This window comes from Acanthopagrus latus, chromosome 20 (genome assembly GCF_904848185.1).
Source record: "Acanthopagrus latus isolate v.2019 chromosome 20, fAcaLat1.1, whole genome shotgun sequence".
Classification (NCBI taxonomy): domain Eukaryota; kingdom Metazoa; phylum Chordata; class Actinopteri; order Spariformes; family Sparidae; genus Acanthopagrus; species Acanthopagrus latus.
The window spans coordinates 13,592,602-13,614,134 of record NC_051058.1 but is presented as its reverse complement, the minus strand read 5'-3'; the positions used below and the strand labels follow the sequence as shown (position 1 = coordinate 13,614,134).

The 21,533-nt window shown below is 38.5% G+C and overlaps 1 long non-coding RNA gene across 13 annotated transcripts in view; it reads right to left on the bottom strand.

Annotated features, from left to right (window-relative positions):
• The window catches only part of LOC119009377, a 39,835-nt gene extending 19,271 nt beyond the window's left edge, over positions 1–20,564 (bottom strand). For 2 of the 13 annotated variants that reach the window (XR_005071716.1, XR_005071718.1), the window contains exons 1-5: positions 20,350–20,557; positions 18,542–18,629; positions 12,947–13,056; positions 7,213–7,324; positions 1,532–1,643 (exon numbers count right to left, since the gene is read on the bottom strand). This is a non-coding gene — a long non-coding RNA (uncharacterized LOC119009377). Of the gene's footprint in view, positions 1–1,531; positions 1,644–7,212; positions 7,325–12,946; positions 13,057–18,541; positions 18,630–19,544; positions 19,687–20,112; positions 20,177–20,349 lie in introns of those variants that run through there. The other 11 variants (XR_005071710.1, XR_005071717.1, XR_005071711.1 and 8 more) reach the window with 11 other exon arrangements.
• Positions 20,565–21,533: the final 969 nt, after the last annotated feature.

Here is a 21,533-nt window from a genome sequence, read left to right as displayed (position 1 = left end):
TGTTGTGCAGTTTGCCGTTGACGTTTGCTGCACTGCTTTACACTTTCCTTGTGGGTTTCTAGCACTGTCATCCTGTTGTACACTTCCCTTGTGGGTTTGCTGCACTATTGTCCTGTCGTACGCCTTCATTTTGGTTTATAGCATTGTGATACGCTTTCCTTTTGGGTCTGTTGCACTTTTGTACTGTTGTACGCTCTCCTTTTGGCTTTGCTGCAGTGTTGTGCAGTATGCCTTTTGGGTTTGCTGCACTGCTTTACACTTTCCTTGTGGGTTTCTAGCACTGTTGTCCTGTTGTACCTGTCAACCTGGCCTCCAGATTCCCCAGATCTAAATCCAACTGAGCTTCCACTGGATGCAGTCTGAGCCAAGAACAATCCATGGGGGCCACCAACATGGATGGGAGTTGGTTCTGGCAGCATCCTATAGATGCTTAATTGGATTGGGATCTGGAGAATGAGGAAGCCATTTTGACACCTTGGGTTCTTTGCCATGAGGGAGTCCAGCTGATCTGCAACTCACACTTTCCTTTTGGGTTTGCTGCACTGCTTTGCACTTTCCTTTTGGGTTTGTTGCAGTGTTGTGCTGTTGTACACTTTACTTTAGGGATTCTTGCAGTGCTGTGCAATTTGCCTTCTGGGTTTGCTGCACTGTTGTACACTTTCCTTTCGAGTTTGCTGCAGTGCTGTGCAGTTTGCCTTTTGGGTTTGCTGCACTGCATTACACTTTCCTTGTGGGTTTCGAGTTGCACTGGAGCAATTGTGTACTGTTGTACGCGTTCCCTATTGGGTTAGTTGCACTGCTGTCCTGTCGTATGCTTTCCTTTCGGTTTACTGCATTGTTATACGCTTTCCTTTTGGGTCTGTTGCACTGGGGTACTGTTGTACGCTTTCCTTTTGGGTATGCTGCAGTGTTGTGCTGTTTGCCTTTTGGGTTTGCTGTACTGCTTTACCCTTTCCTTGTGTGTTTTCTAGCACTGTTGTCCTGTTGTACACTTTCCTTTTGGGTTTGTTGCAGTGTTGTGCAGTTTGCCTTTTGGTTTGCTGCACTGTTTTACACTTTCCTTTTGGGTCTGCTGCAGTGTTATGCAGTTTGCGATTTGGGTTTGCTGCACTGCTTTACACTTTTCCTTTTGGGTTTGTGGCACTGTTGTCCTGTTGTACGCTTTCCTTTTGGGTTTGCTGCACTGTTTTAAATTGCCAGTATTCAACAATTTGTCAATGTGATTCAAGTATTCTCCAGAATCATACTCATATTTATTGTCTATTAATAACAATACACTACAATACACAGTTTATGTTATTTATTTATTTATTTTCCTTAACAAGACAAACAGAAAAAGAGGGAGAGAGACTAGTGTCCCACCAGTGACACTGTACTGGCTTCTGCAAAATAAAACTGTCGGTATTCAACGACCTGTGAGTGAGACTCGACTGTCCTCTAGAATCATTTACCGATCCTAGAGCATTAATGAACAGCAACTGAAAAATCTCACACTTTCTGCCTTTAATTTTTGCATCTCCATTGCACTGACCTTGTTGGACCAGGAGTCTCACACTTTCCTTTCAGGCTCCTGTGGCGGCCCCTCTCCATTGTTTGGCTCGTCTCGTTCGTCTCGGTGATTCGTCCCGTCAACCATCCATCACCTGCAAGATGAGAAAGAAGAGCAGTGGTAGCTTCACGTCTCTTTGTGCAGGTTTTGTGCAGATTTGTGCGTTTTTTTTTCTGAATTTGTGGAGGTTTGAATACGGAGGATTGTAGAGGTTTTCTGTGTCATTGTGGGGGTTTTGTGTGTATTTTGTGATTTTGTGAAGTTCTGTGGAGTTTTTTGTGTATTTATGGTTATTTTGTGTGTCATAATTATTAAGTTTTTTAGTCTTTTTGGGAGATTTTGAGTGTATTTGTGGAAGTTTTGTGTTTATTTGTGGAGGTTTTGAGTGTATTTGTGGAAGTTTTGTGTTTATTTGTGGAGGTTTTGAGTGTATTTGTGGAAGTTTTGTGTTTATTTGTGGAGATTTTGAGTGTATTTGTGGAAGTTTTGGGTTTATTTGTGGAGGTTTTGAGTGTATTTGTAAAAAGCATTTAACATGTGTATACACTGAGAGCCACAACATTAGAACCAGTGACAGGTGAAATACACAAACAGGTGTTTGTTTTTAGAGGTTTTGTATGTGTTTGTGGAGGTTTTGTGTGTGTTTGTGGAGGTTTTGTGTTTGTTTTTAGAGGTTTTGTGTTTGTTTTTAGAGGTTTTGTATGTGTTTGTGGAGGTTTTCTGTGTGTTTGTGGAGGTTTTGTGTTTGTTTTTAGAGGTTTTGTGTTTGTTTTTAGAGGTTTTGTATGTGTTTGTGGAGATTTTGCGTTTGTTTTTAGAAGTTTTGTGTTGGTTTTTAGAGGTTTTGTAAGTGTTTGTGTGTTTCTTTTTAGAGGTTTTGTGTGTTTGTTTTTACAGGCTTTGTTTTTGTGGTAGTTGTTTGTCCTCCACAAAGAGACGTGGGTCTATTTTTGTTGAGTCTATTTAGTCCCTACCTCAGTTGTATTTAACCTGAAATCACTTTTCATAATTTGTTTAAATTGAGTTTTAAGTTAACTTAATGGGAAGTAAATCTGAACATTTACATTGGTGTAAAATTTTTAGCTACATGTACTGTTCTTGAGCACATTTCTATTTTCACAACTTTTAACTGATTTACAATGAATATTTTCACCGCACATTATTTAACAGCTTACATTTTACAACATTATTCATATACTACTGCTCTGATTCTGATCACTTACTGATCTCATCTATGAAATATTTAATATGTATACAACGATCTGCCAAAAGATTAAAACCAATGACAGGTGAAATGAATAACATTGATCATCTTGTGGCAATGCCACGTTCTGTGGGGAAATCTTGAGTCCCAGCATTCACATGGACGCCTGTTTGAGAAGCACCGCTCAACCAAACTCCGCTGCAGACCAAGTGCGGCCGCTCATGTCAAAAACACTCCTCAACGGCAGTGGCCGCCCAGCAGGACAATGCAGCCGCATCACCGCAAAAAGTGCTCAGGAACAACCCGGGGAACATGACAGAGAGCTCAAAGTGTCAACCCGGCCTCTGAATTCCCCAGATCTCAAACCAACTGAACGTCCATTTGATGTACCATGAGCCGAGAACCATCCATGGGGGCCCCAACATGGATGGTAATTGGCTCTGGTGCATCCCACAGATGGTCAACTGGAGTGGGATCTGAGGAATTCAAAGGCCAGTTCAACGCCTTGAGTTCGTCGTCAGGTTCATCGGACCATTCCTGAGCCATTTCTGCGGTGTTGCAGATGCACTGACCTGCAGGGGGGGCACTGCCATCAAGGAAAGCTGTTGCCATGAGGGGGGCGTCCACATAAATGCCAGGACTCAAGAGTTTCCTGCAGAACATCTGATTGTAACAAGATGATAAATGCTCATTTCACCTATTAGTGTTTCAATGTTTTGGCTGATGGTGTATATACATGTAAAATACTTCATATAAAGAGATCAATAACATGCATTCAGGTACTCTTCTTGAGTATTTCTATTTTCAGTTTTCACTGATTTAGAATGAATGTTTTCACTGCACATTATATAACAACTTACATTTTACAACCTCACTTAGTTAACAGTTATTTTGCAGATTGATATAATTAATAAAAAATATTAACTGATCAAACATGATGTATTATCATATATTAACGCACATACCCTTAAACAGTTTCGGAGAAAGTTTGATTTTTGAGGAACCTGGGAAAGTGCTCAAGGTGTCAACATGTGTACACACTGAGAGACACAACATTAGAACCAGTGACAGGTGAAATAATAACATGGATGATTTTGTTCCAATGTCATGTTCGGCTGTGAAGCCATGAGTCCTAGCATTCATGTGGATGTCTCTTTGACAGACACCAGTCACCCAAACACAGATGCAGACCAAGTACACCCCCTCATGGCAGCAGCACTCCTTAATGGCAGTGCCCCCCCAGCAGGACAACGCGCCTGCAACACTGCAAAAACTGCTCAGGAACAACCCGAGGAACGTGGGAAAGAGCTCAAGGTGTCAACCTGGCCTCCAGATTCCCCAGATCTCAATCCAACTGAGCTTCCACTGGATGCAGTCTGAGCCAAGAACAATCCATGGTGGCCCCAACATGGATGGGAGTTGGTTCTGGCACATCCGATGGATGCTCAACTGGATTGGGATCTGGAGAATGAGGGGGCCAGTTTGAAACCTTGGGTTCTTTGCCATGAGGGGGTGTAGTTGGTCTGAACGGTGTTTGGGTGGCTGGTGTTTGTCAAAGAGGCTCCACAGAAATGACAGAACTCAAAGTTTCCCAGCAGAACATTTGATTGTAACAAGATGATCAATGCTCACTTCACTTGTCAGCTGTTTTAATATTGTGGCTGAACAGTGTAGATATACATGTTAAACACTTTTCATATTTTGCATGAATTGAGTTTTTATTTTATTAGTTATGTTATTACTATATCAGTTACTATATTATTCACACTTTCACCACACTTTGTCTAACTAGATACTTTGCAGATTCATATCATCAATATTAAACATTCTGTTTGATTATAGATTAAATTATCCAGCATCAAAAGCAGAAAGTTGACACCTTAGAGAGGAAATGTGAGACAAGCAAGTGTCCTGCATTATGGAGGACAATTATTAATCAATTGATTAATTGTGTGACGGTTTACTCATGAAGCAATTCTGTACAAAGACAGCTGATTTTTTTTGAGTCTCATTCTCAGATCGTCAAATAACGCACTTTGTGGACTATCATATATATATATATTATATATATATAGTTTTGTGTTTATCCATTAGCTGTAAAAAGCACTCCTTGAATCCTGCGTGTTTTGAGGTGGGGCCTAACTCTGCTCTGGATGATCGGGTCACACAAGCCTGATTACCAGGTTTGTCGAGCAGACTACAAACAACTGGATAGCTGTTACTGAACTTTTGTGCCTACAACTCTACGGTGGTTAACAGGTTGTCCTCGCTTACTGCGCTCAACATTGTTTAGCTAACACTGTTTAGCTAAGCCTGAAAAGCTTTATACCACGATGTTCGATGTATAACCTTCAATACACTCAGAAGAACGCAGACCAACTAACAACCGATAAAACTGTTTGTAGCTATCAGAATCAGAAATCCTTTGACGTCCCGCAGACGGGGAAATGTGCTTGTCGCAGCAGCGTCAGAATGTTACGAGAACAAGAGCAATAGTAAAATAGACGATATAAAATAGAAAATATAATGAAAAAGGAAATAAAATAGAATCAAATTGACGTATATATTTACATGGTATAGTGCAAGAATGAACAGCAAATATTTATATACAGATTTTAAATATAGATGATAAATATAGGTGTTGTTCGCAAGACAACAACTCCAAAGGCTTCATACAGCTTATCTAGCACTCTCTGAACGCACGTTTGCGTGCTCGATCGGAGAGGTACCTGAACTGAAAACAATCCTTCACTACACTCAGAAAAACGCAGACAAACAAACAACCGCTCAAACTGTTTGTAGCAATCAGTTTGCTGCACTTCTACCATTAACAATCGGATCCTTATTAGTGGTCTGCTGGGCAGTGAGGCCGAGGGCCCTTTTAACAGCTTTGTAATGATCTCTGCATGGTTTTATCAAGCAGGATGCTGTTGCACACAGTTGCAAAGAAAATGACTTCCTGCAATTGTTTTAATTTAGTTTTATTACAGAGGTTCAACATTATCTTCAAGGCAAAGGCATCGCGCCCATACACACTGAACTCGCCAGGGAAATCGTCATGGACAGATGAGGGCAGAGATCCAAGCCGCTTTAGTGGCGTCAGGCTAGCTTCTACCGTGGCCCTGAGCATGTCCCTAGCCAGGCCGAGGCCCAAGCTAAACAGCGCACACTTTGGGCACGCTTCTACCATACCATAGGTATCTGAACATGAGGGACCTGTAAGTTGGCGGGATCGCACAAGGGCTCGTAAGATACGCTATTACCAATACCAGCAGCTGATCAAAGGCCTGACTACTGCCATTCATGGAAAACACTGCTTACAGCTCCGATGGACAGCACTCGGGCATTTGCCATTGAAGATAGCTGAAGTCCTGTCAAGTTAACCTTTATTTTACAATGATAGAACTTATAACTTACAAACACAAGGTTTGCCTGGCAGATCACTAACAACTGGATTGCTGTTACCTAACTTTTGTCCCTAATGTCACGTTGTTTTGGAGGCACGAGGCCTCCAAAACAACGCGTCTCCGCTCAGTGCTGCTGTTGTTGTAGCTCTCAATTCGCTTCACTTCTACTAGAGGTGGGAATCTCTTGGCACCTCACGATTCGATTCGATTACGAACCGATTCTCAATGCAGCAATTTTTTGTATGTATATTTCATGCATGATTTAAAATAATAATAAGAATAATAAAAATAGGAATAATAAGAATAATAATAACAACAAAATAATAACAGTAAGAAGAATAATAATAAGAAGTATAATAATAATAATGATAAAAATAGGAATAATAATAAGAATAATAATAACAACAAAACAATGATGATAAGAAGAATAATAAGAAGAAGTATAATAATATTAAAAATAGGAATGATAAGAATAATCATAACAACAATGATAATAATAATAATAATGAGAGTAAGAATAAGAATAATAATTATAAAATAATAATAATAATAATAATAATAATAATGATAGTAATAAGATGAAGAAGTATAATAAGAATAATAAAATAAGAATAACAAAAACACCAACAACAATAAGAATAATAAGAATGATAAGAATTAAATCTGAGCTTGTTAATCACGTCCTACTTTTTTCACACTGTGTGACTAATTGGTGCTTCCAATATATTTAATTAATCAAACAAATGAAAGAAATGTGGCAAGTCAACTGGAAAGTTACATTTGCTAGCAAACATTCAGCTTGCAAAGAACCAAAAGTTGTATGCTGCCTGTAGCAGCATACATGTAGTACATTAGTACATAAATAACATTGATCATTGTGTTCCAGCGACACTGTACTGTCTTCTGCCAACCAAAACTGTCGGTATTCAACGACCTGTGAGTGAGACTCGACTGTCCTCTAGAATCATTTACCGATCCTAGAGCATTAATGAACAGCAACTGAAAAATCTCACACTTTCTGCCTTTAATTTTTGCACCTCCATTGCACTGACCTTGTTGGACCAGGAGTCTCACACTTTCCCTTCAGGCTCCTGTGGCGGCCCCTCTCCATTGTTTGGCTCGTCTTGTTCGTCTCGGTGATTCGTCCCGTCAACCATCCATCACCTGCAAGATGAAAAAGAAGAGCAGTGGTAGCTTCACGTCTCTTTGTGCAGGTTTTGTGCAGATTTGTGCGTTTTTTTTCTGAATTTGTGGAGGTTTGAGTACAGAGGATTGTAGAGGTTTTCTGTGTCATTGTGGGGGTTTTGTGTGTATTTTGTGAATTTGTGAAGTTCTGTGGAGTTTTTTGTGTATTTATGGTTATTTTGTGTGTCATAATTATTAAGTTTTTTAGTCTTTTTTGGGAGATTTTGAGTGTATTTGTGGAGGTTTTGAGTGTATTTGTGGAAGTTTTGTGTTTATTTGTGGAGACTTTGAGTGTATTTGTGGAAGTTTTGTGTTTATTTGTGGAGATTTTGAGTGAGTGTATTTGTGGAAGTTTTGTGTTTATTTGTGGAGATTTTGAGTGTATTTGTGGAAGTTTTGTGTTTATTTGTGGAGATTTTGAGTGTATTTGTGGAAGTTTTGTGTTTATTTGTGGAGATTTTGAGTGTATTTGTGGAAGTTTTGGGTTTATTTGTGGAGGTGTTGAGTGTATTTGTGGAAGTTTTGTGTTTACTTGTGGAGATTTTGAGTGTATTTGTGGAAGTTTTGGGTTTATTTGTGGAGGTTTTGAGTGTATTTGTAAAAAGCATTTAACATGTGTATACACTGAGAGCCACAACATTAGAACCAGTGACAGGTGAAATACACAAACAGGTGTTTGTTTTTAGAGGTTTTGTATGTGTTTGTGGAGGTTTTGTGTGTGTTTGTGGAGGTTTTGTGTTTGTTTTTAGAGGTTTTGTGTTTGTTTTTAGAGGTGTTGTATGTGTTTGTGGAGATTTTGTGTTTGTTTTTAGAGGTTTTGTATGTGTTTGTGTGTTTGTTTTTAGAGGTTTTGTGTTTTGTTTTTGTGGTAGTTGTTTGTCCTCCACAAAGAGACGTGGGTCTATTTTTGTTGAGTCTATTTAGTCCCTACCTCAGTTGTATTTAACCTGAAATCACTTTTCATAATTTGTTTAAATTGAGTTTTAAGTTAACTTAATGGGAAGTAAATCTGAACATTTACATTGGTGTAAAATTTTTAGCTACATGTACTGTTCTTGAGTACATTTCTATTTTCACAACTTTTAACTGATTTACAATGAATATTTTCACCGCACATTATTTAACAGCTTACATTTTACAACATTATTCATATACTACTGCTCTGATTCTGATCACTTACTGATCTCATCTATGAAATATTTAATATGTATACAACGATCTGCCAAAAGATTGAAACCAATGACAGGTGAAATGAATGACATTGATCATCTTGTGACAATGCCATGTTCTGTTGGGAAACCTTGAGTCCCAGCATTTACATGGACGCCTTTTTGAGAAGCACCGCTCACCCAAACTCCGCTGCAGACCAAGTGCGGCCGCTCATGTCAAAGACACTCCTCAACGGCAGTGGCCGCCCAGCAGGACAATGCAGCCGCATCACTGCAAAAAGTGCTCAGGAACAACCCGGGGAACATGACAGAGAGCTCAAAGTGTCAACCCGGCCTCTGAATTCCCCAGATCTCAAACCAACTGAACATCTATTTGATGTACCATGAGCCGAGAACCATCCATGGGGGCCCCAACATGGGTGGTAATTGGCTCTGGTGCATCCCACAGATGGTCAACTGGAGTGGGATCTGAGGAATTCAAAGGCCAGTTCAACGCCTTGAGTTCGTTGTCAGGTTCATCGGACCATTCCTGAGCCATTTCTGCGGTGTTGCAGATGCACTGACCTGCAGGGGGGGCACTGCCATCAAGGAAAGCTGTTGCCATGAGGGGGGCGTCCACATAAATGCCAGGACTCAAGAGTTTCCTGCAGAACATCTGATTGTAACAAGATGATAAATGCTCATTTCACCTATTAGTGTTTCAATGTTTTGGCTGATGGTGTATATACATGTAAAATACTTCATATAAAGAGATCCATAACATGCATTCAGGTACTCTTCTTGAGTATTTCTATTTTCAGTTTTCACTGATTTAGAATGAATGTTTTCACTGCACATTATATAACAACTTACATTTTACAACCTCACTTAGTTAACAGTTATTTTGCAGATTGATATAATTAATAAAAAATATCAACTGATCAAACATGATGTATTATCATATATTAACGCACATACCCTTAAACAGTTTCGGAGAAAGTTTGATTTTTGAGGAACCTGGGAAAGTGCTCAAGGTGTCAACATGTGTACACACTGAGAGACACAACATTAGAACCAGTGACAGGTGAAATAATAACATGGATGATTTTGTTCCAATGTCATGTTTGGCTGTGAAGCCATGAGTCCTAGCATTCATGTGGATGTCTCTTTGACAGACACCAGTCACCCAAACACAGATGCAGACCAAGTACACCCCCTCATGGCAGCAGCACTCCTTAATGGCAGTGCCCCCCCAGCAGGACAACGCGCCTGCAACACTGCAAAAACTGCTCAGGAACGACCCGAGGAACGTGGGAAAGAGCTCAAGGTGTCAACCTGGCCTCCAGATTCCCCAGATCTCAATCCAACTGAGCTTCCACTGGATGCAGTCTGAGCCAAGAACAATCCATGGTGGCCCCAACATGGATGGGAGTTGGTTCTGACGCATCCGATGGATGCTCAACTGGATTGGGATCTGGAGAATGAGGGGGCCAGTTTGAAACCTTGGGTTCTTTGCCATGAGGGGGTATAGTTGGTCTGAACGGTGTTTGGGTGGCTGGTGTTTGTCAAAGAGGATCCACAGAAATGACAGAACTCAAAGTTTCCCAGCAGAACATTTGATTGTAACAAGATGATCAATGCTCACTTCACTTGTCAGCTGTTTTAATGTTGTGGCTGAACAGTGAAGATATACATGTTAAACACTTTTCATATTTTGCATAAATTGAGTTTTTACATTATTAGTTATATTATTACTATATCAGTTGCTATATTATTCACACTTTCACTACAATTTGTCTAACTAGATACTTTGCAGATTCATATAATCAATATTAAACATTCGCTGATCAAACATGATGTTTGATTATAGATTAAATTATATAGCATTAAAAGCAGAAAGTTGAGACCTTAGAGAGGAAATGTGAGACAAGCAAGTGTCCTGCATTATGGAGGACAATTATTAATCAACTGATTAATTGTGTGACGGTTTACTCATGAAGCAATTCTGTACAAAGACAGCTGATTATTGAGTCTCATTCTCAGATCGTCAAATAACGCACTTTGTGGACTATTATATATATATAGTTTAGTGTTTATCCACTAGCTGTAAAAAGCACTCCTTGGATCCTGTGGGTTTTGAGGTGGGGCCTCACTCTGCTCTGGATGATCGGGTCACACAAGCCTGATAACCAGGTTTGTCGAGCAGACGACAAACAACTGGATCGCTGTTACTGAACTTTCGTGCCTACAACTCTACGGTGGTTAACAGGCTGTCCTCGCTTACTGCGCTCAACATTGTTTAGCTAAACCTGAAAAGCTTTATACCACGATGTTCCATGTATAACCTTCAATACACTCAGAAGGACGCAGACCAACTAACAACCGCTAAAACCGTTTGTAGCGATCAGAATCAGAAATCCTTTGACGTCCCGCAGACGGGGAAATGTGCTTGTCGCAGCAGCGTCAGAATGTTACGAGAACAAGAGCAATAGTAAAATAGACGATATAAAATAGAAAATATAATGAAAAAGGAAATAAAATAGAATCAAATTGACGTATATATTTACATGGTATAGTGCAAGAATGAACAGCAAATATTTATATACAGATTTTAAATATAGATGATAAATATAGGTGTTGTTCGCAAGACAACAACTCCAAAGGCTTCATACAGCTTATCTAGCACTCTCTGAACGCACGTTTGCGTGCTCGATCGGAGAGGTACCTGAACTGAAAACAATCCTTCACTACACTCAGAAAAACGCAGACAAACAAACAACCGCTCAAACTGTTTGTAGCAATCAGTTTGCTGCACTTCTACCATTAATAATCGGATCCTTATTAGTGGTCTGCTGGGCAGTGAGGCCGAGGGCCCTTTTAACAGCTTTGTAATGATCTCTGCATGGTTTTATCAAGCAGGATGCTGTTGCACACAGTTGCAAAGAAAATGACTTCCTGCAATTGTTTTAATTTAGTTTTATTACAGAGGTTCAACATTATCTTCAAGGCAAAGGCATCGCGCCCATACACACTGAACTCGCCAGGGAAATCGTCATGGACAGATGAGGGCAGAGATCCAAGCCGCTTTAGTGGCGTCAGGCTAGCTTCTACCGTGGCCCTGAGCATGTCCCTAGCCAGGCCGAGGCCCAAGCTAAACAGCGCACACTTTGGGCACGCTTCTACCATACCATAGGTATCTGAACATGAGGGACCTGTAAGTTGGCGGGATCGCACAAGGGCTCGTAAGATACGCTATTACCAATACCAGCAGCTGATCAAAGGCCTGACTACTGCCATTCATGGAAAACACTGCTTACAGCTCCGATGGACAGCACTCGGGCATTTGCCATTGAAGATAGCTGAAGTCCTGTCAAGTTAACCTTTATTTTACAATGATAGAACTTATAACTTACAAACACAAGGTTTGCCTGGCAGATCACTAACAACTGGATTGCTGTTACCTAACTTTTGTCCCTAATGTCACGTTGTTTTGGAGGCACGAGGCCTCCAAAACAACGCGTCTCCGCTCAGTGCTGCTGTTGTTGTAGCTCTCAATTCGCTTCACTTCTACTAGAGGTGGGAATCTCTTGGCACCTCACGATTCGATTCGATTACGAACCGATTCTCAATGCAGCAATTTTTTGTATGTATATTTCATGCATGATTTAAAATAATAATAAGAATAATAAAAATAGGAATAATAAGAATAATAATAACAAAATAATAACAGTAAGAAGAAGAATAATAAGAAGTATAATAATAATAATGATAAAAATAGGAATAATAATAAGAATAATAATAACAACAAAACAATGATGATAAGAAGAATAATAAGAAGAAGTATAATAATATTAAAAATAGGAATGATAAGAATAATAATAACAACAATGATAATAATAATAATAATGAGAGTAAGAATAAGAATAATAATTATAAAATAATAATAATAATAATAATAATAATAATAGTAATAAGATGAAGAAGTATAATAATAAGAATAATAAAATAAGAATAACAAAAACACCAACAACAATAAGAATAATAAGAATGATAAGAATTAAATCTGAGCTTGTTAATCACGTCCTACTTTTTTCACACTGTGTGACTAATTGGTGCTTCCAATATATTTAATTAATCAAACAAATGAAAGAAATGTGGCAAGTCAACTGGAAAGTTACATTTGCTAGCAAACATTCAGCTTTGCAAAGAACCAAAAGTTGTATGCTGCCTGTAGCAGCATACATGTAGTACATTAGTACATAAATAACATTGATCATTGTGTTCCAGCGACACTGTACTGTCTTCTGCCAACCAAAACTGTCGGTATTCAACGACCTGTGAGTGAGACTCGACTGTCCTCTAGAATCATTTACCGATCCTAGAGCATTAATGAACAGCAACTGAAAAATCTCACACTTTCTGCCTTTAATTTTTGCACCTCCATTGCACTGACCTTGTTGGACCAGGAGTCTCACACTTTCCCTTCAGGCTCCTGTGGCGGCCCCTCTCCATTGTTTGGCTCGTCTTTCGTCTCGGTGATTCGTCCCGTCAACCATCCATCACCTGCAAGATGAGAAAGAAGAGCAGTGGTAGCTTCACGTCTCTTTGTGCAGGTTTTGTGCAGATTTGTGCGTTTTTTTTCTGAATTTGTGGAGGTTTGAGTACAGAGGATTGTAGAGGTTTTCTGTGTCATTGTGGGGGTTTTGTGTGTATTTTGTGAATTTGTGAAGTTCTGTGGAGTTTTTTGTGTATTTATGGTTATTTTGTGTGTCATAATTATTAAGTTTTTTAGTCTTTTTTGGGAGATTTTGAGTGTATTTGTGGAGGTTTTGAGTGTATTTGTGGAAGTTTTGTGTTTATTTGTGGAGACTTTGAGTGTATTTGTGGAAGTTTTGTGTTTATTTGTGGAGATTTTGAGTGAGTGTATTTGTGGAAGTTTTGTGTTTATTTGTGGAGATTTTGAGTGTATTTGTGGAAGTTTTGTGTTTATTTGTGGAGATTTTGAGTGAGTGTATTTGTGGAAGTTTTGTGTTTATTTGTGGAGATTTTGAGTGTATTTGTGGAAGTTTTGTGTTTATTTGTGGAGATTTTGAGTGTATTTGTGGAAGTTTTGTGTTTATTTGTGGAGATTTTGAGTGTATTTGTGGAAGTTTTGGGTTTATTTGTGGAGGTGTTGAGTGTATTTGTGGAAGTTTTGTGTTTACTTGTGGAGATTTTGAGTGTATTTGTGGAAGTTTTGGGTTTATTTGTGGAGGTTTTGAGTGTATTTGTAAAAAGCATTTAACATGTGTATACACTGAGAGCCACAACATTAGAACCAGTGACAGGTGAAATACACAAACAGGTGTTTGTTTTTAGAGGTTTTGTATGTGTTTGTGGAGGTTTTCTGTGTGTTTGTGGAGGTTTTGTGTTTGTTTTTAGAGGTTTTGTGTTTGTTTTTAGAGGTTTTGTATGTGTTTGTGGAGATTTTGTGTTTGATTTTAGAAGTTTTGTGTTGGTTTTTAGAGGTTTTGTAAGTGTTTGTGTGTTTCTTTTTAGAGGTTTTGTGTGTTTGTTTTTACAGGTTTTGTTTTTGTGGTAGTTGTTTGTCCTCCACAAAGAGACGTGGGTCTATTTTTGTTGAGTCTATTTAGTCCCTACCTCAGTTGTATTTAACCTGAAATCACTTTTCATAATTTGTTTAAATTGAGTTTTAAGTTAACTTAATGGGAAGTAAATCTGAACATTTACATTGGTGTAAAATTTTGAGCTACATGTACTGTTCTTGAGTACATTTCTATTTTCACAACTTTTAACTGATTTACAATGAATATTTTCACCGCACATTATTTAACAGCTTACATTTTACAACATTATTCATATACTACTGCTCTGATTCTGATCACTTACTGATCTCATCTATGAAATATTTAATATGTATACAACGATCTGCCAAAAGATTGAAACCAATGACAGGTGAAATGAATGACATTGATCATCTTGTGACAATGCCATGTTCTGTTGGGAAACCTTGAGTCCCAGCATTTACATGGACGCCTTTTTGAGAAGCACCGCTCACCCAAACTCCGCTGCAGACCAAGTGCGGCCGCTCATGTCAAAGACACTCCTCAACGGCAGTGGCCGCCCAGCAGGACAATGCAGCCGCATCACTGCAAAAAGTGCTCAGGAACAACCCGGGGAACATGACAGAGAGCTCAAAGTGTCAACCCGGCCTCTGAATTCCCCAGATCTCAAACCAACTGAACGTCCATTTGATGTACCATGAGCCGAGAACCATCCATGGGGGCCCCAACATGGGTGGTAATTGGCTCTGGTGCATCCCACAGATGGTCAACTGGAGTGGGATCTGAGGAATTCAAAGGCCAGTTCAACGCCTTGAGTTCGTTGTCAGGTTCATCGGACCATTCCTGAGCCATTTCTGCGGTGTTGCAGGTGCACTGACCTGCAGGGGGGGCACTGCCATCAAGGAGTGCTGTTGCCATGAGGGGGGCGTCCACATAAATGCCAAGACTCAAGAGTTTCCTGCAGAACATCTGATTGTAACAAGATGATAAATGCTCATTTCACCTATTAGTGTTTCAATGTTTTGGCTGATGGTGTATATACATGTAAAATACTTCATATAAAGAGATCAATAACATGCATTCAGGTACTCTTCTTGAGTATTTCTATTTTCAGTTTTCACTGATTTAGAATGAATGTTTTCACTGCACATTATATAACAACTTACATTTTACAACCTCACTTAGTTAACAGTTATTTTGCAGATTCATATAATTAATAAAAAATATCAACTGATCAAACATGATGTATTATCATATATTAACGCACATATCCTCAAAGCAATTTCGGAGAAAGTTTGATTTTTGAGGAACCTGGGAAAGTGCTCAAGGTGTCAACATGTGTACACACTGAGAGACACAACATTAGAACCAGTGAGAGGTGAAATAATAACATGGATGATTTTGTTCCAATGTCATGTTCGGCTGTGAAGCCATGAGTCCTAGCATTCATGTGGATGTCTCTTTGACAGACACCAGTCACCCAAACACAGCTGCAGACCAAGTACACCCCCTCATGGCAGCAGCACTCCTTAATGGCAGTGCCCCCCCAGCAGGACAACGCGCCTGCAACACTGCAAAAACTGCTCAGGAACAACCCGAGGAACGTGGGAAAGAGCTCAAGGTGTCAACCTGGCCTCCAGATTCCCCAGATCTCAATCCAACTGAGCTTCCACTGGATGCAGTCTGAGCCAAGAACAATCCATGGGGGCCCCAACATGGATGGTAGTTGGTTCTGGCGCATCCGATGGATGCTCAACTGGATTGGGATCTGGAGAATGAGGGGGCCAGTTTGAAACCTTGGGTTCTTTGCCATGAGGGGGTGTAGTTGGTCTGAACGGAGTTTGGGTGGCTGGTGTTTGTCAAAGAGGCTCCACAGAAATGACAGAACTCAAAGTTTCCCAGCAGAACATTTGATTGTAACAAGATGATCAATGCTCACTTCACTTGTCAGCTGTTTTAATATTGTGGCTGAACAGTGTAGATATACATGTTAAACACTTTTCATATTTTGCATAAATTGAGTTTTTATTTCATTAGTTATGTTATTACTATATCAGTTACTATATTATTCACACTTTCACCACACTTTGTCTAACTAGATACTTTGCAGATTCATATCATCAACATTAAACATTCTGTTTGATTATAGATTAAATTATCCAGCATTAAAAGCAGAAAGTTGACACCTTAGAGAGGAAATGTGAGACAAGCAAGTGTCCTGCATTATGGAGGACAATTATTAATCAATTGATTAATCGTGTGACCGTTTACTCATGAAGCAATTCTGTACAAAGACAGCTGATTTTTGAGTCTCATTCTCAGATCGTCAAATAACGCACTTTGTGGACTATCATATATATATATATATATATATAGTTTTGTGTTTATCCACTAGCTGTAAAAAGCACTCCTTGAAGAACAAGAGCAATAGTAAAATAGACAATATAAAATAGAAAATATAATGAAAAAGGAAATAAAATAGAATCAAATTGACGCATATATTTACATGGTATAGTGCAAGAATGAACAGCAAATATTTATATACAGATTTTAAATATAGATAATAAATATAGGTGTTGTTCGCAAGACAACAACTCCAAAGGCTTCATACAACTTATCTAGCACTCTCTGAACGCACGTTTGCGTGCTCGATCGGAGAGGTACCTGAACTGAAAACAATCCTTCACTACACTCAGAAAAACGCAGACAAACAAACAACCGCTCAAACTGTTTGTAGCGATCAGTTTGCTGCACTTCTACCATTAACAATCGGATGCTTATTAGCAGTCTGCTGGGCAGTGAGGCCGAGGGCCATTTAACAGCTTTGTAATGATCTCTGCATGGTTTTATCAAGCAGGATTCTGTTGCACACAGTTGCAAAGAAAATGAATTCCTGCAATTGTTTTAGTTTAGTTTTATCACAGAGGTTCAACATTATCTTCAAGGCAAAGGCATCGCGCCCATACACACTGAACTCGCCAGGGAAATCGTCATGGACAGATGAGGGCAGAGATCCAAGCCGCTTTAGTGGCGTCAGGCTAGCTTCTACCGTGGCCCTGAGCATGTCCCTAGCCAGGCCGAGGCCCAAGCTAAACAGCGCACACTTTGGGCACGCTTCTACCATACCATAGGTATCTGAACATGAGGGACCTGTAAGTTGGCGGGATCGCACAAGGGCTCGTAAGATACGCTATTACCAATACCAGCAACTGATCAAAGGCCTGACTACTGCCATTCATGGAAAACACTGCTTACAGCTCCGATGGACAGCACTCGGGCATTTGCCGTTGAAGATAGCTGAAGTCCTGTCAAGTTAACCTTTATTTAACAATGATAGAACTTATAATTTACAAACACAAGGTTTGCCTGGCAGACCACTAACAACTGGATTGCCGTTACCTAACTTTTGTCCCTAAAGTCACGTCGTTTGGAGGCACGAGGCCTCCAAAACAACGCGTCTCCGCTCAGTGCTGCTGTTGTTGTAGCTCTCAATTCGCTTCACTTCAACTAGAGGTGGGAATCTCTTGGCACCTCACGATTCGATTCGATTACGAACCGATTCTCTATGCAGCAATTTTTTGTATGTATATTTCCATGCATGATTTAAAATAATAATAAGAATAATAAAATAGGAATAATAAGAATAATAATAACAACAAAATAATAACAATAAGAAGAAGAATAATAAGAATTATAATAATAATAATGATAAAAATAGGAATAATAAGGATAATAATAACAACAAAACAATAATAATAAGAAGAAGAAGTATAATAATAATAATGGTAAAAATAGGAATAATAAGAATAATAATAACAACAAAACAATAATAATAAGAAGAAGAATAATAAGAAGTATAATAATATTAAAAATATGAATGATAAGATATAATAATAATTAATAATAACAATGATAATAAAATAATAATAATAATAATAATGAGAGTAAGAATAAGAATTATAAAATAATAATAATAATAAGAAGAAGAAGAAGAAGAAATAAGATGATGAAGAAGTATAATAATAAGAATAATAAAATAAGAATAACAAAAACACCAACAACAATAAGAATAATAAGAACAATAAGAATTAAATCTGAGCTTGTTAATCACGTCCTACTTTTTTCACACTGTGTGACTAATTGGTGCCTCCAATATATTTAATTAATCAAACAAATGAAAGAAATGTGGCAAGTCAACTGGAAAGTTACATTTGCTAGCAAATATCCAGCTATGCAAAGAACCAAAAGTTGTATGCTGCCTGTAGCAGCATACATGTAGTACATTAGTACATAAATAACATTGATCATTGTGTTCCAATGACACTGTACTGTCTTCTGCCAACCAAAACTGTCGGTATTCAACGACCTGTGAGTGAGACTCGACTGTCCTCTAGAATCATTTACCGATCCTAGAGCATTAATGAACAGCAACTGAAAAATCTCACACTTTCTGCCTTTAATTTTTGCACCTCCATTGCACTGACCTTGTTGGACCAGGTGTCTGTCCTCTCCAGGTTTGATCTCCATACAGGTCATAGCTGTTCCACTTGACGCTGAAGTCCCACTGTTCACCTAGCGAGGAGAAAAAGAAATTTAGAAACATGATGACTACATGCGTGCACATATACATACATATACATATATATCTATATACACACACACACACACACACACACACACACACACACACACACATATATATATACATATATATACATCCATACATATATACACACAGATTATAACATGAAAAAAGATGTAATCAAATTATGTGTCTGTATGTATGTATGTGTGTGTGTGCATATATATATATATATATATATATATATATATATATATATATATATATATACATATACATATATACATATACAGTATATACATACATACATATATATACACACACATTATAAAAGGAAAAAAGATGTAATCACATTATGTGTCTGTATGTATGTATGTATGTATGTATGTGTGTGTGTGTGCATATATATATATATATATATATATATATATATATATATATATATATATACACACATATATATATACATATATATACACACACACACACACACATATATATATATATATATATATATATATATATATATATATATATATATATATATATATATATATATACATAGTGATTGTAACAGGATATAGTAATTGTAACAGGAAAAAAAGATGTAATCAGATGCGTATGTATGTGTGTATGCATGTATGTTTGGCTACAGTGAGGCTGCATATTGTGTGTATGAACTACTTTGGCTGCTCAAAATGACATTCTGAATGCTGACATACTAAAATACTGAGACATTACAAAAAACAACACATGGAGTCTGTTAGCTAACTAAATGGTGTCATGCTAACACTTTCCAACAGACACACGCTAGCTAACATGCAAACCGGTCTGTAAAAGCACGACGATTAAATGACTCAGACGTCTTTGAAAGATCGCTCTAGTGTCAGTTCGTGTGTCCTTACCCCTTAATAAAGGCAGCTGAGCCGCTGCTAACATGTTTACCAAACCTTGCACTGCATCTCCAACAACTTTAAAGTCAGCTAGCTAGCTCAAAACAATTGAGTAGTTTTGGTAAAATCGGCATGAAATCTGGTTAGCTAGCGTTTGCTGGTCAGTTGAAGTGAGTGGTTATGTTATGATAGCTAGCTGACTCGTGGTTATGCTAGCTAGTCAGCTAGCTAGCTAGTCAGCTAGCTAGCATAACCACTCATTTCAACTGAACAGCAAACGCTAGCTAACCAGATTTCGTGCCGATTTTACCAAAACTACTGACTTGTTTTGAGAACGTGACCTACATTTAATTAACTGTGCACTATTCATTCTATAAACAGGGCAGAGAAAAAACGGCCAAAATCACAATGGAGTTTGGTGCACCAAGCAAAACATAATGTCCATAGCAGTGTTAATTTGATGTAATGGGAGGATTATGTTAGAGCCGAATTTATGTCAACACTTAACAGTTAAATGGGATGTCTTCAGCTTCCCGTTGAGAGTTATTTCAGAAACATTTGAGGTAAAAACAAATCTCACCAACATGAGAGGGAGGCTGGCTCGCTTTTAACCCGCACATATGTAAACATTTACTGGGCTTAGCCGAGGCATGACGGTATGTGGAGCTCTCTGATATATGAAGGAACATCACCTGGGCTTATTACCTGAAATCTGTACATAATAACTGATCTGTACATCTCATAAACAAACATGAATACACCTGTACTGAGCAGGTAACTGTACACATAAAGCAGATTCGTGCAGAACAGTGCTTACCGTATTCGTGTCCTCAAAGAAGAGCAGTTCGGACCAGAGTGAAATGTCCCTCAGGCATTTATACAGGCACCTACAGTTTTGGAGGGAAATGGCTAACTTCACGCGGGAAACGAGTGAGACCGCCCATTTTGGCATGCCCCACCTGCATTCCTCAGGAAATCTGTGGGCGGGACTTATTTTGTGCAGGATTGAGAAATGCTCTTTAGCTCAGTTGGTAGAGCAGGCATCCAGTGATGGAAATACCATTAAGCAGGGCAAAAATCAAATCCATTATCAGTAAACACATATACAAAATCTAAGGAATTTATTAGGAAGTACACCAAAAAAGAGTTTGAGTGCTTTAATGAAATACCTAAAGGACACAGGTATAGGATATAGGCTATAGGGAATAACAGTTAATTTCTCTCCCTTTTTTTCTGGCCATCTCATGTTCCACACTCCAGTCCAGTAGGTGGCGGTAAAGGCACTTCAAAGCTGGTTGCCAACTGCCAGTAAAAGCCAACAGAAAAAGAAAAAGGCATACAGTGAACAGAGTCTCAGTTTTCACCCTGGGTTTGAGTCCTGGTCTGAGATTCTTTACTGCATCCTGTTTCCTGTAATCTCTCTTGTCAAAAAATAAATAAATAAATAAAACAGATATTAAAAATACAGTTGTCAATGAAAAAAGGTGTTTTTTTTATTGATATGTCAACAAGTCATGTAATTAAGTTACATTACTTTAATATTGTAATTGGGTGAATTCAGGTAATTTGGACACCTTAGCTCAAGTGTTACCGATTTCTGTTCTGTACTTTTACCATAAAATTAATAGAAATTAAATGTGAATGATGACTTCATGATGTCACAGAAAGGGGTTTATGTATATAAGTCTCACAATCAGACCCATGAAACATTCAGTACTTTTACATTCAATAATTTTTTTTTCTCACATTGTGCTTTACTTAATCCAGAAGGATTTGATAGATCTTATGATAATTACTGTAAAAATATGAGTGTGAGACTGCAGTCTGCCCCAAATTCACTCCCAGCAGCTCTTCAGAACGGTTTCATTACAATTTTGTGCACTGGAAAAAAAGGTACAGCTCATTTGACCAAGCAAAGGTGAACCACGGCTCGCTTGACCACAGTGAAAATTTTGGAAAAAAGGATTGTAAATAGTGTAAAAAATTTTAACCACACTGTGC